Source organism: Artibeus jamaicensis, unplaced genomic scaffold, assembly GCF_021234435.1.
Source record: "Artibeus jamaicensis isolate MK-2021 breed Jamaican fruit bat unplaced genomic scaffold, CSHL_Jam_final contig_1998, whole genome shotgun sequence".
In the NCBI taxonomy this organism is placed as follows: domain Eukaryota; kingdom Metazoa; phylum Chordata; class Mammalia; order Chiroptera; family Phyllostomidae; genus Artibeus; species Artibeus jamaicensis.
The window spans coordinates 8,289,929-8,299,348 of record NW_026521407.1 but is presented as its reverse complement, the minus strand read 5'-3'; the positions used below and the strand labels follow the sequence as shown (position 1 = coordinate 8,299,348).

The window sequence follows — 9,420 nt, the reverse complement described above, 5'->3', positions numbered from 1 at the left end:
GATCACCACGTAAAATGTAAGTGTATCTCTTACTGCTTGAGGTCAGAGACGTAACTGTCAGGTGTGGAAATACCAAACTACACCGTTCATTCCGGAGGCGCGAGAGAAGAGGGGAGATGCGAACAAAGTACATCGGCCGAAAGTGCACACCCGGCCCTCAACCTTTGCCTCACCGCTCCGGGCTAGTGGTCCAGGAGCACTGTTCCAGACGGGGAAAAATAGCAAGTACTCAGGTGGCAGCCGCGATTATTATTGCTCTGTGGGTATAAAGTGATAACTCATTGATCCTCCTCTCAACTCTGTACTGAGTAACTTGCCAAAGACCACCCAGCTAGAAGAGGGAGAGTCTAGTGTGGTTTCAGAGCAGTATTCCTGCCCCCCCAGAAGTTCTGGTGGCTGTCCCTGCAGTGGCCTGAGGGGCTGCCTCCCATTTCCCCCGGAAGCCTTTCTCCATGGGGACAGGAACCTTCTGACTACCTTTCTGCCCCCCACGCATCAGTGTTGTCCATCTGCAGGTTGTCTACTCACCATCAGGATATTTTTTTTTTTTATTGTTCAAGTACAGTTGTCTCCATTTTCCCACCACCACTCCCCCCCGCCCCATCCCCACCTTTCACCCTCAACCCTTCCCCTCTCTGGCTTTGTCCAAATTCCTTCTCAGCCCTTCCCCTTCTCTCCTGTGTTTCCACCCCCCTCCCCTCTGGTTACTGTCAGTTTGTTCCTTATTTCAATGCTTCTGGTTACATTTTGCTTGTTTGTTTTGTTGATTATGTTCCACTTAAAGGTAAGATATATAGTATTTGTCTCTCACTGCCTGGCTTATTTCACTTAGCATAACACTCTCCAGTTCCATCCATGCTGTTTTGAAAGGTAGGATTTTCTTCTTTCTGCTGCATAGAATTCCATTGTGTAAATGTACTACAGTTTTTTGATCCATTCATTTACTGATGGGCGCTTAGGTTGCTTCCAGCACTTGGCTATTATAAATTGGGCTGCTATGAACATTGGGGTGCATAGGTTCTTTTAGATTAGTGTTTCAGGGCTCTTAGGGTATAATCCCAGCAGCGGAATTGCTGGGCTAAGTTTTCTTTTATTATTTTTTGTTTGGATTTAAAAAATTTTTTAAACAGTTTTATTGAGGTATAACTGATAGGCCAAAAACTGTACATACTTAATGTATTCAGTCTGATGGGTTTGGATATATACTGTATTTTTAAGACTATAAGACGCACCAGACCATAAGATGCACCTAGATTTTAGAGGACAAAAATAGGCAAAAATTTTTTGAAGCAAAAAATATGGTAAAATATTTAATAACTTGTGCCCCGACTCCACCGCTGCCCCTCCCCCCCCACACACAGTGAGCCAGGTAAGCTACATTCAGACTATAAGATACACCCCTCCTTTTCCTCCCAAATTTGGGGGGCGTGTCTTATAGTCTGAAAAATACGGTATGCACACACTTATGAAACATCAGCACAATCGAGGAAATAAAGATCCATCACCTCCAAAAGTTTCCTCGGGCCCTGTTTTGTTTCCATGGTGTGAAGACTTAACATGAGACCTACTATCTCCGAAAACTCCTCAAGTGCACCGCGCCCCCGGTCCCGGGGTGCTGGCTGTGTTGCGCAGAGGACCTCCAGATCTGAAGTTTCCGGGTTGAACTGCAGGTCCCCACCCCCACCTCCAGGCTCCGGAGCCCTCCGCACTCTGAGGTGGACTGTTCTGGGTGCTGCCCTCTGTAGGTGGGGCCACGCAGCATTCGTCCCTCTGACGGGCTTCCTTCAGCTCGTGATGAACCTTCTTTGGTTCATCATCCAAATTGTCGTAGGAGGTTTTCCTTTTTTAGGGCTGAGTAACATTTCATTGTGTGTCTGTACTATATTTTTTCTAAACCATTCACACATGGGTGGATTCACACCCTGGCTATTGTAAGCAATCCTGCAGTGACCACGGTTACCATTAGGGTCTCAAGTGCTTCGTCCCCTTCAGATGCTCAGCTCTGTAGGAAGGCTTTCACCTCGACGTGATCAGTCCAGCGCCCCACTGGGCCTGTTCCCCTTCCTGTGAGATCCTCCAGCTGTCCACCTTTCTTCCTGGCACACACAGGACTGGTCTCCAACTTGGACACTGTGGAAGCACCTTCATTAGCGGCTAACTTCCCTTTAGCTACTTTCAAACTTGGTCTGGTTGGATCATCCGCTCCCTGCTCCTCTGTTCTGAACGGAGGGTGCCACAGAAACTTTCAACGGGTGGAAACTTTCCGAGTGGAAAGCACTAATCCACTCGGAAGGTAGGTACTATTCGGTTCTAATTTTCAACTTTATTTCTACCTAAAGGCAGTTGTTCCAGACCTTCTCCTTTAACCCATATATTCCTCCCTCCTTCAGGCAGACCACTGGCTCCTGCCATTCACAAAGAGGAGGAGGGCCGGCAGGGACACCCTCCCCATCTCAGGAATGGCCTCACTCATTGGAGAGAGAACCCACGCAGTAATTCAAACAGGAAAAGCTTAAGATAAAGAATTACGAAGTATAACAGCTGGAGTAATGAGGAACTGGCTAGTGAGCAATAAAGAGAACTCTAAGAAATACAAGAATAGCAGATATGAGGATTAGCTACCACCCCCAGGGCTGAGACAGAGCCCTGGACAGCTTCACCCTGAGCTGTGAGCAGACCTCCTTGGAAGGTCAAGGCCATACCTCACTGAAGGGCAGAGTTTTGTTTTGTTTTCCAGTTAACAGGAGACAGAAGTCATTCTGAAATGAACTGGTGAGGGATTTAGGAAAATGCATACAGTGAAACTCCAGAAAAAAATGAGGATATAATGAGAATGGCAATGGCTCTTGTCCTCAGCAGGACACTTTCCTGAAACTTGAACTTGGCTGTAAGTAATACAACCCCTCGTGTGGAATAACTAGATTTGGGAGCACCACTTACAGGGTTTTGCAGGTTTTTTCTGCCTGAACTGTGGCTCTAAGGTAACATCTGATTTCAATCAAAACAAAACAAAACGAAACAAACCCAGCCTGGGCTCTGGCTGCCCTGGAGCTGCAGGTCTGGGAACACAGGCAGTGTGAGCCAGGTGAGCACCCTGGGGCTGTGTGACACAGCAGTCGGTCCAGGAGCAGGAAATGGACACGGCAGGCCCCGAGCAGCCCTGCCACCACGCCGGCCTGGTCACCTTCAGGGAGGCCACCGCTGTCATTCTGGCCCCACACTGAGACCCACAGCTGGAGACGAGATCATCACAGGGAACTTCGGGAGAACAGAAATGACGACAATAGCCACGTGCCAGCTGTTTTCTGAGCACTTGACGTGTGTGAATTTCTTTACCTAACAAACCTGCGCGGTAGGTCCTCTCATTGTTTCCCTTTCACAGAAGAAGAGGAGGCTGGGGGGGGCCCTGTCTGCGATCACACACCCCAGGAAGGAGGGGCCTGGCCCAGATCCACATTGCTGCAGAGCCTGTCCTCCTGACCACCTCTCCGGCAGCAGGTTCCGGGGAAGAAAAGAAAAAGTAAATTGTAGCACGTTATAGATTTGCAGAGTGTATTTCCCATTGGCATTTTTTAAAAAGGCTCCCGCTATGGGACATGTGTAAATATGCTCTGGAAGGACACCTGTGAAACTTAATCACGGTCACTTCTGTGAAGAGGGACTGCTGGACGGAAGCTTTCCTTCGTAACATGGTTCTTCTCCATAAATGTCTTGCCACACGCGTGGTTTACTGGATTTTTTCTTTCTCTTTTTTTGAAAATCCTGCCTCAGGTTTATTTGTACAAATAGCAGAGGAGGACACCAGCCCCATGCAGGCAGCAGCCCAAGGGTCTCACCTGTCCTTCCAGCGTCATCAGCATTTGGAGGCCTCTATTATGGAAACTTTGTGGGGGCCTGGGCTTCTTTGGGGGCCTGAACCTGAATCTGAGCCTGAGCCACAGCTGCAGCCTGGGACTTGGTTTGAGCCTTGGCCTTGGACTTTAGCCACCAGAGCCTGAGACCTTGGATGATACGGGCGTGGGTATGTTTCCCGACCTTGGGGTGAGCAGTGTAGGAAGACAGACTGAGCTTGCGACTGCCTCACTTTGGGATCTTGGGCTTGATCTTCTTGGGCTTTCAGAGGGACTTGATGGCCTTGGTGTGTGCACTCATGGCCTGTATCTTTTTTAGGTCCTTCTTGTGCTTCTTGGCAAAGCACATGCTCCTCTGGAACTTGGGGTCCACCCCCTTGTTCAAGAAGACTTGGGTTTCTTGATGCCACTTCTGTGCTATTTTCAGGACAAGTTGTGCGTGCTGTGGTTCTTGGACTTGGCCATATCTGCACTGAAGGCCATGGCTCCTGAAGCGCCTGAGACCACGGAGTTGCATAGTGTACTTTTACAACTTGTAGAATGTTTTAAAAGGGGTATGGCGTCAGTAGGAGTGCGACTTAGGAAGACATCAGGAAGCAGAACCATTAGGTAACAGGAAATGGAGAGGCTGCAGGGTGGGGCGGTGGGATGAGAAAAGGGTGCAGAAACAGCCCTGCTGGGATTCCAGCACGCAATAAATGGACCGCGGACCCCGGCCATCATGGATGTTTCTCGCCTCCTGAGGCATCACAGTTCTCCAAAGGTACAGAGGGGAAAGAATGAGAGATCAGCTTATACTCCCAAAGTGTATCTCTTCCATAGAGCTGCAGTGGGTAAGGAGCCTCCGGGAGCCACAGCCCAGGGCCAGCAGCTGCCTCAGGGGTTGGGCTTCTACAGACTCCAGACCCAGCAGACTTAGTCTGCTCCAGGGGCCTGTCCCCTTGTCCCCGGGTTAGCAACAGAGCCAGAGGAAGCAAATCCAGATTCCACCATTGGAAATTGAGCAAGAGGTTTGGAACTGAATCCCCTAAGAATACGTTCTTGTAAAACCAGTATGTGAAGAAGAGCCAAACACAGCTGAGAACAGGAATATGCCTTTGGCTCCTTGACAGACAATTAAAACCTGTTGCTTTGTCCACACAGCATGAATAAGGGTTCTGGTGAACCTTTAAAACATCTTTAGGATAATATTTAAAAACATTCCCCCCTATGTACTAATGTGTAGTGCACACTTATTTGCCCAAATATTTGAGGAAAAATAAGGATGTGCATTATACATGGGTAGTAACTGAAATACCTTGTATCTCTTCCTGTGTTTTGTAATTATTTGTTATATAATATTTCTTGTACCATAATATATTTGAAAATAAATGCTAAAATCCCTTTATAGTACAAAAAAACTTTGTACTATGCACTATTTATAGTACATAGCACTTTATACCCTTTATAGTACAAAAAACTTTGTACTATGCACTATTTATAGTACATAAATATCAGTAATTTAAAAAATTGAATTAAAATATTAAAACAAAAATTTTTCCCCTGAAAGTTTGGGCCAAACACGTGGGTGCACATTATACATAGCAAAATGTGGTATTTTTTTCATGCCTGGTCATATTAAGATTTTTAACAACTACGTATACAACATCTCCTCCTCCCATTTTTAAAAAGCAAATGCAGCCTCGTACAACCCTTGGAATCCCAAACACTCACCCCATTAATGTTACCAGTGCGGCAACTTGCGTTAGGCCTCCTTCTGGGGAGCAGTCCTGAGACCCCTTGTCACCTAAGCAGAGTAATGGCAGTAATAAAAATGTAGCTAATTGGCCACATGAGTTCTCACCCTTTCAGCACGGATTTAATTCCTGGAAATAGCCATGTTTGGCGACTCCTAATCCATTTTGAGAAACAGACTTTATTTCTGGGGCAGTTTTCACAGCAACACGGAGCAAGACGTACAGACAGTTCCCATCACATATCCTAGGCTCTGCATCCCCCCAGCAACCTCCACCGATATCAACAATCTACACCAGAGGTACAGCTGTTACAGTGGATGAACCTATATTGATTGACACGTCATCATCACCCAAAGTCCTAGTATGCATTAGGGTTCCTTCTTGGTGTGGTATATTCTGTTGGTTTTGCTCATTCATAATGACACATAGCCGTCAGTATAGTGTTATACAGAATAGCTCCACTGCCCTAAAACTCCTCTGTGTTCTGCCTATGCATTTATTCTCTGCCCCCTAGCCCCTGGCAACCACTGGTCTTGTTCCTGTCTCCGTATATTTTGCCTTTTCCAGAATGTCATACAGCTGGAATCATAGCATGTAGCCTTTTCAGACTTGCTTCTTTCACTTAATAATATGAACTTAAGGTTCCTCTGTGTCTTTTTCATGGCCGGATAGTTCATTGCTTTTTTAGCACTGAATAATATTCTATTGTCAGAATGTACCAGTTTATTCATCCATTCGTCTACTGAAGGACATCTTGGTTGCTTCCAAGATTTGGCAGTTGTGAATAAAACGGCTATAAATAACTGTGTGAAGGTTTTTGTGTGGACATTTAAGTTTTCAACTCACTTAGGTAAAATACCAAGGAGCACGATTGCTGAATTATATGGTAAGAGTATGTCTAGTTTTGTAAAAAAACTGCCAAGCCATCTTGCAGAGCGGCTCTCCGATTTCGCATCCTCACCAACAGTGACTGAGCGTTCCTGTTGCTCCACACCCTCGTCAGCTTTTGGTGTTGTCGGTGTCCCATATTTTGGCCATTCTAATCGGCATGTGGCTTATGTAACTGTTGTTTTAATTTGTATTTCCCAATTGACATAATGATGTGGAGCATCTTTTTATATCCTTATTTGCTATCTGTGTATCTTTTTCAGTGAGGTGTCTGTTCAGATCTTTTGTCCATTTTTTAATTCAGGTTCTTTGTTTTCTTTTTTAAATTTTTATTTATTTATTTATTTATTTATTTATTTATTTATTTATTTGTTTATTTATTTATAGACAGAAGAGAAGGAAGGGAGAAAGAGAGGGAAAGAAACATCAGTGTGTGGTTGCCTCTCACACGCCCCTTACAGGGGACCTGGCTCACAACCCAGGCATGTACCCTGACTGGGAATAGAACTGGGGACTTGGGTTTCAGGCCGGTACTCAATCTACCTGAGCTACACCAGCCAGGGCAGGTTCTTATTGAAGCTCTTTGTATATTTTGAATAACAGTCTTTTGTCAGATATGTCTTTTCCAAATATTTTCTCCCATTTTCTAGCTTCTTATTCTCTTGATCCTTTTTTTTTTTTTTTTGGTCGGGGGGGGGGGGATAAGAGACAGAGTCTCCAAATAGTAGACTAGGCCTAAGGTCAGGGCCCTGGTAGAAAAGAGCATCAAAAATATGAGACAAAGTGTTTTGAAAGTATCTGCTGGCACAAAAGGCGTAAAAACATCTGCCTTTGGCTGTAACAGTGTAATTGGTACAACATTTGTCCTCCCACTGAATAACTGAACAGAATATACAATGTAACTTTTTCCCTGGCTTGGGTAAAAAGTAATGTAGGACTGTGATTCTGGAGAGAAGGTAAACACCCATGGTAAGCCTCATGATCACCCTGGATTTCTGGTGGGAGGAGGAAAGGTGTCTTGCTGAGCTGAGGGGGGGCCGAGACTGGATTAGTGGGCTACTGAGCAGGTGAAAATTGGAGGGCAGATAAATGAAAAAGCAGACGTTGCATGGAAGGAGGAGGACCACAGGAGTCTGCACAGGATTCACCAGGGGCCCTTGGTTGAGGGCCCAGCTGCTCAGGTGCAGGGTGAGGCTCCATGAGGCCTCGCAGAGACCACCTGTCTGGGAGCTGAGAGCTGAGTGGTGACAGTACAGGTTGTGCAGACCTGCGAGATGTTGGTTTCCTGACACGGCCAGAGTCGGGGTGCGGAACCTCCACGAGCACCTCGGACTTTCAGGTGATAGTCCAGGAAAGACATGATGTGGGCATCAGGAATATGTCTTAGTTCAAGGGCCAAGTCCTAAGATTAAATAAAAACTAAAACATACTCACTCTAATAAAGAATGAAACCAAGGTTGACAGGGCCAAAACAATATGCCTGTAATTTAAGTGCTTTACCAGAACAAAAATCAATACCCTCTAAAGGAAGACAGTATCATCTAGACTTCTTAAAGCATATTGCTCACAATGTCCATCCTACAGTAAAGAAGTTAACATGGAAAAGCATAGAGATCTGACCCTGGATCAAGAAAAAAAAATTATAGGACAGACTCTAGGAAAACCCAAATATTGGAACTGACAGACAAGAATGTTAAAGTGGCTGTTAGAAATATTTTTAAGGACTTAGAGTATAGTCATATTGAGTGAATGAATTGAAAATCTAAACAAAGCAATGGCAATCATAAAAAAAAAAAGTGGAAATTTTAGAATGGAAATGTAAAATACCTGAAGTGGAAGTTTAACTGTAGGAACTTAACTGTAGAAATTGGGGACTTCGGAAGAAAGGATGCGTCAGCCTGAAATTAGATAAATAGAAATGATCGCATCTGAGGAAGAGAAAGAAAACATTTAAAAAGATTCACAAAGCTTCAGTAACCTATGAGACAACATCACGCAAACGAACATAGTTCATTAAAGAGAGAATAGGACGCAAAAAAATGAAGGAAACGAAGGCCAAAGGATCACCCAGATTTGGAGAAAAGCATCAAGTTACAAATCCAAGGAGCCTAGCAAACCCCAAGCAGGACAGCAACAACAAAAGACACCTAGGCGCATCGCAGTTAAATGCTGAAAATCGCAAAGAAATAGTCTCAAAGCCCATCAAATAAAACACAGTAGTTCCTCCTGGTCCTCAGAAACATGTCCCCAGATGCCCTGTGGATGCCTGAAATTACGGAGTACCGAGCCTTGTACGTACTGTGTTTTCTTCCTGTGTGTACATACCTATGATAAAGTGTAATTTATAAACTAAGCAAGTGAGAGACTAACAATGACAATAATAAAATAGAACAATGACAGCGATCTAATAAAAGTTATGTAAATGATATGCTCTATTAAAAATTATGTGAATGTGGTATTTCTCTCTCTCTCTCTCAGAATATCTGTCTGGTGACCCATCTGACCACCAAGGCAGCGGCAAGGTGACCGATGAGCGGGGAGCACCTACAGGGTGCACGGACGTCCTGGATGAAGGGATGCTCTGTGTCCCAGCTGGGATTCATCACACCACTCAGAACGGCACACAATTTAAAACTTATTGGTTGTCTACTTCTGAAACTCTTCGCGTATATGTTTGGATCTCTGCTGACCGCAGGTGACCGAAACTTTGGAAAGCGAAACAAATGACAGTCGACTTCTCACCAGAAACCATAGAGGCCAGATGGCAATGCAGGGTCTGGCGCAACGAACCCCCCTTTTTTATGACAGAATCTTTTATTGCAAAATCAAGAGCACGTCATTCTGTAACACAACACTGTCACACTCAAGCACACCATGTGATGTTTTAGGTGAAATGTTCATATGATTGTCCATCTCATGCGAGACATTCATGTACCCTACCAAGC

At 45.0% G+C, this 9,420-nt stretch overlaps 1 pseudogene; it reads right to left on the bottom strand.

The window, feature by feature from the left end:
- Positions 1–3,873: 3,873 nt before the first annotated feature.
- On the bottom strand, positions 3,874–4,316 carry LOC119062700 (60S ribosomal protein L29-like; annotated as a pseudogene).
- Positions 4,317–9,420: the final 5,104 nt, after the last annotated feature.